We start from the raw sequence: 9,512 nt of genomic DNA on the forward strand, positions 1-9,512 counted from the left end.
TAATTTGTTATTAATGTTAAAAGTATATTAATGCTAGTAACAGGTACCCTGGGCCTTGGCAGCTCATAAAATTACATCTACACAGACACCAGCTTGAATACCACCTGCCGAAACCTATACATTTGCTTGCAGTGCTGTTGCGATTGTGTCCTGTACTATCTTTGGATTTGCTTTCTTCCTGAATAAAACAATTGTAATTAAATCCTACCTGCAAGCTATCACTGAACACTATGTGGGGTTAGATAGTCAGTGATGTCGCTGTTAAGATAGGACTCTGTTTGGATCAATGGAATGCACCACAGCGATTGCTTCTGCCTTCTGCATTTCAGTTCAGGCTCCATATTAGATTATATGCTTATCTACTTTTGAAAAATGCAATCTCTGAGTTGGTATTGCAGTTAGTTGAAATGACATTGTTAATGCTTTGCCAAGGCATTCATCCAATACGGAAATGCTGTTTGCAGTAAATTAGAGGCTGCGCTAATTTGATAATAAACCACTGCTTCATTATTCAACAACCTTGAAGCTATATTGAAAACTACAGTAAAAGTTCACTTGAGTGATCTGTACAACTTCACAGTGTAAATGGAGGTTCACTCGAATCAATTAGTTCCATTGATGTTCAATCACCACACATTACACTTGTATATAGTCCCATCATAAATGTGAAATTAACTTGCTTATTAAAGTTTGAAAAACTAGCACTGTAATCCCATAGAAACAAATAGCTTGCTCCTAATTTTCACTTGCAATTAATTTCTGTAATTAACATTGATTTTTAAGTGTCTCAAAGAAAATGGAAGCAGAAATTCCACTTAATTTAGAGTCTGCCTGAAAGACATTTTTTTTTTATAAGATGTGCTTCCGTGCGTTGTAGTTTTAAGCATCATCATAAACAAGGGTGTACATTTTCAGTTTATTTCAAAATGGTCTTTCTTTTTTACCTTTCTGAAAATACACACAATGGTTCTAAAATCTATTGTTTTTATTCATCTTTGTTTTATATAAGTTCTGGAAGGATACTGACTGAATGACCACTCAAGTCTCAGTTACTGTACGCTGGTAAAAGGCACTCCCCTTCATATTCTCAATCCAGTTCGGTCTTTCTGATTCCGTCACCCCTCTACATCACCAAACCAGTCCCTGAACATTCTACTGTGGGGGTGGGGGTGGGGGGGTGTTACTAGGATGTTAGAGCGACTGTGGAACTCCTAGTCCATTGTTGTCAGGGATGCTGGCATTCTTTCAGGTTTTAAGATACTATATTTATATATTTACTACTATATTTCTTAAATTCATATTGGATATAGACACGTGTTTAAAACTACAATATTCTTATTTAATTAACTAAACATCACAAAGTCTACTGGGCTAATATAAAACAGGTGCAGGTAGCCAAATCATGCGTTCAAATTATGTTTAAAACCGACCCTGTAAATGAACAAAGAAATAATTAAATATTGTAATTCTGCTTATTGATCTCTCTGTTCAGTTTTAAAGGTCTTAACAATCATTCAGCCTGAACGCATTAAAGCATTTGAAAAAGCACATGAGCCACACTTTGCATGATATAGCCCTAGTCCTAACCTTAACCTTATTCCTAACCACTGTGTACTGACATATAACGTGCGAAAAGATTGACCTGTCAAGTACAGTGTAACCATACATAATGACACAGTAATGATGTATAACTACACATGTATTTACTATGTAACTACACAGTTATTAGAGACACGTAATGTAAAGTTTTAGGCATTTTTTGCTGCTGCTGCTGTTATTAGTTTAAAAGTTTAGAAATAATAAAGTGCCTCTTGGGTTTTTGGAGCAAGCTTCACTGGTTAAACATTATTCACTGTTTTAAAAACCCACTGCAAGGTCCTCAACAGAGGCGCCTATTGAACCAAACACCTCAGCTGTGGCGTGCAATTAAACAGTCTACTAGAATTAATCAAGGGTAATTAAGAGACTTAGATTTCTCCCAGAGATTAATTATAGGCTCAGTTCTGGTCTTCTCCAGGGTGCACAGATATCAAGCAGAAAGCCACTTAGGAACGGCTGCAGCTTTCTTTCAGTTATCTAACTTATGATGCATGTGCAAGAAGTTTATCCAAGAGCAGTTCTAATGAGTCCTCAAAATACTCTTCATTTTATTGACAGTAATTAAAATCCACAGCTACTCTATGTGCTCTTTATAGGACAAGACTAAAGAATAGCTGTCACATTTATTTTATTGCTAAAAGTCGGGTGCATTTTACTGTGCCTGTTCTGTAGTTGAGCCCCTTCACTGCTTAGCTGTATGGAAACCATTAAAAAGACACAGAAGAGATGCTGGTGTGCGTGGTCATGCAATCCATCTACAAAGTTGGTTGCCCCTGTTCCAGATATACCCACACAAATTAATATTGAATATGCTTTACCATTGCTGAGTCTGTAGTGCAGAACAGACACATAAGGATTAGGGGGCTATATTTATCACGTTTTCTTTTCATTTTATGAAGTTTAGTTTGAAGAGTGGGCACTGGCAGCAAAACAGCTATGTAGATTTAATTAAATTGAGATATTTCACTTGGAGGTAAACTTGCTGAGATGAAAGAAACTAGTTTGCAAGGATATCATACTCAGCATCAAGAGGCTGCTCTAGAAAAGCAGACTCATAATGCAATATTACTCATAGTCAGAGCTGAATACCGAACCGTATAGTCATCATGGGGGAAAACATTACCAGTCACATCTAATCATAAACTGCACCAGAAATATAGATACTGATGGACAGAATTCAATTTAGGATGCATTTTCTATCATTTAATGTTCTTGGTCCCATTGTTGATGGATCTATAATAAAGGGTTGTGTATATTCTGCAAATGTGACATTACATACATTACGAAAACTTCACGCCAGAAGTGTGGAATTGATAGTGTATTAATGGAAAGCACACCTGCCTGCAGCTGAACAGTGAACACTACAGCCCTTTCTCTCAAGAAAGGCCAATACATTGGTTTTACTCCCTTGGGTAAACAGCTGTGGGTCTTAGGGCAACTCTGTCTCGTCAACACAGAATTTACAGTCGAGGGTCTGTTGTGATTTGGATGGAAAAAAGTCACTTGTAAACCGCTTCTAAAGCTTTGAGAAATGCGTTTCTGTTATCGTATACATGTGATGTACAGTACTGTTATGCCTTCAGATGCATTGCAATTATAAAAATGGTCATAAAAAATAATATTAAATGAAAAAATTTAATTAAAAGAAACATACACATATATAAATGATGTTTGTAAAGCAGGTATATTTGCTCAGTGTTGCAGTCTAATCTGCATTTGATGGCTTTCATTATATCAAGTAAATTACAGGCACATTCTAAGCAGTACAGTACATTGAACCTTTGAATACTCTCACAGTGCATTTGACCAAAATATTTCCCTTTACAGTGTCTTCGGAATGGGGAGGTGGTCAATCAGCCTCTTTTAAAAACCAATAAAAACCTCAGGGATTCTGTGTCATTCACAAACTCAGACTGCACAAGTATACAAGGATGCAATCAATTATGCAATAACAACAAACTTTTACCAGTAACACTTTACATTACGTTTCTCGAATTACTAGTGTATTACATAGTAGTTACATAGTAAATACAGTGCATGTCCTTACACATAATTGCAATGTTATTATGCATAGTTAATATGTAAGTACACAATTGTATCAGAAAAGGGTTAGGGTTGCGTTTAGAGTTAGGGTTATGGGTTTTAGGGCTAGGTTTAGTGTTTGGGTAAGGGATATATCAAGCAGAAAGATTTTACATGGTACATTCTAACTATGCATAATAACAAATTATATTTAAGTACATATTTATTTACTAAGTAACTACTATGTAAATACACAGTAATTAGAGACATTTAATATAAAGTGTTACCCTGTTACATAACCCATTAAATGCTAGAACGTCTAGTCACGCTTGCTTTGTCTACTACTGCATACGAATCCATAAAGAGTTATGTGTGTATTATATTTATACTAATTGCTTATTAACAACGCAACAAGGATGGATAGATTGCCTGGGGTTTTAATGGAGCTGCAGTAGGTTTCCCAGTTTGCAGAGGAGTGCTAGTCACACAGTTTCCTCAAGAGCGGGTGCTTGTTATGGGAACCATCTTATAATCAACACCCACTCAGCTCTGTTAAAGCTCACTTTCACACATTCGCTGGGGTTGCTAAATCACAGCAAGCAATTTGCCTTTGCCTCTCTCCCATCTTTTAATGAGTGTGAAGTTACCAGCTGGCACTGAGGAAACCGAGACTGCCTCCCCGTGAATGATACAAGGTTCTTTTCACATGGAGCAGTGGACCCGAGGGTGCCCTTTACGATATTTACAGTGCAGTGCATAAGATGGTGTCTGACTGGATGCTAAATTTTCATGCTGGGGTGTCAAAAGGATTTCATCACCCGGCAGGGAGGCAATTTGGCTTTTACCAGACTTGCAAATTGTCATATGTTCACATTTTCCGTAATGGGTTCTAGTTTATTGTGAATGTAAATTCCTGCCAGTTTCATGCATGGTGTTAATAATGTAGACTCATTATTAGTCTACTAATAATGGGGGGGGGGGGTTGTTAATCCTTTTGATTTTAATTTTTTGTTTCTGTTCCATGTATTTATTGCTTGTCTATTTGGGTATTTAAATCTAACTGAAAACAGACAGTAGGTATTCCGATTAGAAGAGTTTATTTTACAATGTTAATGCTGCTGGATTATATTATGGAGATAGTACAGATATTTATAGATTGACGGGTTTCTTTTATGTTAGAAAGTGATCAAATAATAGTGGCAATATATGAACACAATTGCACATTAATTTGCGAAAGCTGTGTTTTGCTTTTTTAGTGTTATTTCTTTACAATGCTATATATAGACAGTTAAAATCATTTGAAAATAGTGGACACAAAGGCAGCATTACTGTACATCACGCCTGGCCTGTGACGATGAGCTGGATTTACTTTGTCACACTGAAGGTACACTGCCTGTGAACTGAAGCCAGCGCACCAATGGGACACCTACATTACAAGCTGCAGCAGCTTGCTCTTGCACATTTTAGTCAGGGGAATTACACAACCTATAAACATTTCCAGAGAGAGAAAGAAAGCCAAATAAATATTCGTTTATAGACCTTGAAGATGCACCAGCTAAACAAACCATCTGAAATTAATTTCCCCACAGCAGTATGCTGTATTGCATGCTTGAATGCATAGGACTAACTTATTAAAACGATAACTCTTGCAGGTATAAAATACAGACAAAAGGGTCAAACCATTAGGAGTCTCATTTGCCATTTTATGAAACCACATGTATCTATGAGGTCCTTTGAATACATGTCATGGTACATGATGAATTTCTCTATAATGCTATTGTATACTGTTTAAAGAGAGTTTCGCTGATACAAGATCATTACACCCTACTCCCTAGCTACGCCACAGCCTGATTTTTGGAGCTAGAATGCAGCTCTCACAGTTAGGTGGGACTTTAGCTCCTAGCTTTTATTACTAGCTCTTTCCTCTAGGTTTAGATCTGGTGGTGAAGTCAAGGGGTATTTGTCTCCCATTGTCTCCTTGTCTAAATTGATTTAGTCAGGCATCACTAGCGTATACAGGAAATTAGCTTTATTAAATTAACCTTGGGCTCTGCTAGATTAGAATCATAGACCCCTGGAAATAAATGAACAGCATTACAAAATCACCACTTGATAATCGACTTCAGTGCAATAAGTATGGAAAAAGTATAATTAGAGCATTGGCAGAAGCAAGCAAGTAATTGGCAGTTATAAAAATGTAACCTAAAGGCTGCAACAACAATAAAAAGCATGTCGGTTCAGTTTCAGGACACCAAGGTTTATCACAAGTGCAGTTTAATATCACAGTGTCAGGTGAACCCAAAATAATGAATCCATAATGAATGGAATCCAATTTAATATGCTGTCTATGTATTATTATTATTATTATTATTATTATTATTATTATTATTATTATTATTATTATTATTATTATTATTATCATCATCATTAGTAGTGGTAGTATATCTTTAAAAACACAATTGTTTCAACAGGGTCAATGTGGAATGCATTAAGACATTAGAATGGGTCTGGTGTTTTTATTCAGAAAAACAATGTTTTACAAACAAGCACTACTTAAAAAAAAAGGCTGCTTTGGAATTTGCTCACTAACAAAATGTGCAATCAATACATCAGTATGTGATTATAAATTATAAATGAAAACGATTGGAAACCCGGCACTTTTGTCCCCACCTTCCAGCAATCTCTCCATTAAGTTATGCAAAGGACATGGCTCAGGACTTCCTGTCTCGCTTGGATCGCAACTGTTAATTTCTCTCTGGGATGACAGGAGATTCTAGTTTCAAAGGAGTGTAAAGGAGCATCTGATATTTCCCAAAGTCCCTTTAAGGAGTTTTTAAAACAATGTTGGAGGAATCACAGTAAGACCAGGGGTATTAAACAACACATGACAGCTGGGATAAGCAGAAAGTCACAGCGGGTCACACTGTCAGCACAGCAAAAGCAGCCTGACAAACCCAGAACGGTTCCACAGCTGGCTGTAGGCAGTGCTACCTGTCCATCACCATTCTCTACATTTTTACTTTGCTGGGTCAGTGACAGATATGTAGAGATTAAAATAAAGCAATTTTAGTAATCTACAAGCAAGATTAATACCAGATTAGTATCTGTATCCCCTCATTTCAGGGTCTTTTCCAAAGTGATTAAGGGAAGTCATGGGAAGTCATGCAGGCTTAAAGCACAGCTCCCATGCAGAAAAGAACATATAAAATAGTGTTTTGTGTGAAACTACATTCTGTGACATTGTGAAGATAGAGCCTAGAAGCAGACAGTAGCGAATGGGTAAGGTAGCATTAGAAGTCTCAGTAGTTTGCATCCTCTGCTTTTCCAAAAGCCCTGTTAATCCTTTGGAAACATATCAAAATGTTAGCTCCTCAAAAAAATCACTACCATCTTCAGAACAGGCTGGATACTTTTGTTCTACATTACTAAATGTCTTATTAGAAAAACCAGATCAGTAGATTTAAAGACATTCATCACCTGGGTCTTAATTGGCATCAATAGGGCAGCACTTACTATAGCAGAAGTGACACCAGATAATGACAGCTATAAATTCTAATACGACTGCTTTTTATCTTGTGCGCCCTTTCAGGAATTAAGCAAAGTGCTGCGTGGTGTGCAAACCTACTCTGTAGTAAGTAGGGATCCCAGAAGGATTATAATGGGCATTGCTTGATGTTGAAACCAGAGTTTAAAGCAAGTTCTGAAATGTGTGGAAGGAATAAGCAAAGCCATGCTTGATATATGAAGCTAACTTTTATTACACCTAATAAAATGGTAATAGTCAAATATTCAGCCAACTGAATCAAACAGCACGGAGACAAGACAAACTACAGTTACCTCTCTGTCTTCAATGGAACGGGACAAGCAAACACTTCAAGAATGAAATGATCCCATCCTCGGGGTGCATGCTGGTTTTCTTTAACCAAGGAGCACCATACAGTGTTTACAGATTTAACCTTATAAAGAAGAAATTAAACCCAAGTTCTTGGACACCTTTCATAAACTTTTCCCTCAGCCATAACACAAATGTTTTTTTTCCTACAAGCCAGTAGCTGCATAGGTTAGGTACGTTCAAAGCCTGTCGCATCAGACAGTGGAAAGAAGGCATTAGTGACGTAAACTAAAGAATACAGCAGCCCATGGGGTTGACCACACTTTCAGGACCATGGACAGCGCTGTTTGATGTTAGTACTTTTTTAAAACAGATTATACTGGGTGATTCATAAGCAACATGCTATATGCAGAAAATATACATAAATATGAACCATAACTTTATTTTTATTCCATGCAAATGATGTTTTGTTGATGATTGGTGATTGCTGATTAAGATTTAACATTTCCCACAATGGCATTTTTTAAATCATTAAATGTAAAGGTTTGTGTCAGGGTGTCTTGCAGAAACATTGTGTTCCTGTAACTGGTTGGCTTATCCAGCAGAATAATAATGCAGTCCAGATCACTTCAGTTATTTCAAAGGTGCAGATTTTTATTTTTAAAAAGTGTAGGTGTAGTGTTCGGAATTATTTATATATACAGCCGAAACATTTCAGCTTTTACCCAACACACTCTATCCCAGAGCTTTGCATCAATTGGCCACTGGAGCTCAAAGCCTTGATACAAAAAGCATGGTGCAGCACTGTCATTCTCCACTGGTGCTTTGTCTGAGCCCAGAGACAAAATAACATAATTCATAAATAAACAGCTGCCAAAGAACTTCTCAAGCTCTGCCCAAAGTGTTTCGATAGCTTCTAGAGTTGAGTGACCATCATCAAATCAAATTACAGTTCCAGACTGTGAAAAACACGTGATTACATCTGTTAGGTATTAAAATAATTTAATTACAACCAACCTGCTCAATGCCTTCTATGATGAACCAGATATACACTCTCACCACCTGCTGGACACAAGACATTGCATATCCATTCTGTGAAGTTATTATGTTTCTACCTTTTCCCTGAAACTCCTAATAAGTTACCTGCGGTAACCTATTAGCACTCCTAATCTCCAACTCCCAACATTGACTTCATCCAAAATTATTAATTTTCACACTGATCATGTTGGTTGCAAATTATGACAGAGAGAACCCCAGTCACACAATGTTAGGTGCATAGGGTCTAAACTGTATATAAATATACATTTAAACCTGTAGGTATATAGATAGATAGATAGATAGATAGATAGATAGATAGATAGATATAGACACACACATGTAATATATTGATAGCAGATGTGCTATGTTGACTTTATACGGAGACAACTTATATCCATCAAGAGGATGTTATTATAGACGCGTGCGACTGTACTCATACAGTGTAAAGCGCATTGAGCCCGTCCATCTCGGCTTCGTCTTTATTATAGCATTCCAACACTAGAGGGCGTCTAATAATGTGTAAAGGTGAGATAAAGAAATGCAAATATCTGTGCATCAGAGATTCAGAGGCAGGAGGAGTAAGAGATGTAGGAATTGCACCAGGGTCTTTTAAATCAGAGACTAGCTCTCGAACAGGAAAGAGAGAGCACGATTGTTAATTTCAGAGGCTGGTTTCACTAGGGTCTATTAAATCAGAGACTAGCTCTCAATCAGGAAAGAGAGAGCAGGATTGTTAATTTCAGAGGCTGGATCCCCCTTTCCAATGCTCTCTCTCTCTCTCTCTCTCTCTCTCTCTCTCTCTCTCTCTCTCTCTCTCTCTCTCTCTCTCTCTCTCTCTCTCTCTCGGGGCTTTGCTTCACAGACAATCCCACTGAAATACTTTACAAAGCTCGGGATGCATGGTTATACACCCTCCGATTAAAGAAACACAGCATGCACTATCAATTGAATACTTACAGAAAGCCTAAATTAGCATAAATCAATTGCATACCAACAGAAAGCCTAAATTAGCCCACTGTGT

This window comes from Polyodon spathula, chromosome 18 (assembly GCF_017654505.1).
Source record: "Polyodon spathula isolate WHYD16114869_AA chromosome 18, ASM1765450v1, whole genome shotgun sequence".
In the NCBI taxonomy this organism is placed as follows: Eukaryota; Metazoa; Chordata; class Actinopteri; order Acipenseriformes; family Polyodontidae; genus Polyodon; species Polyodon spathula.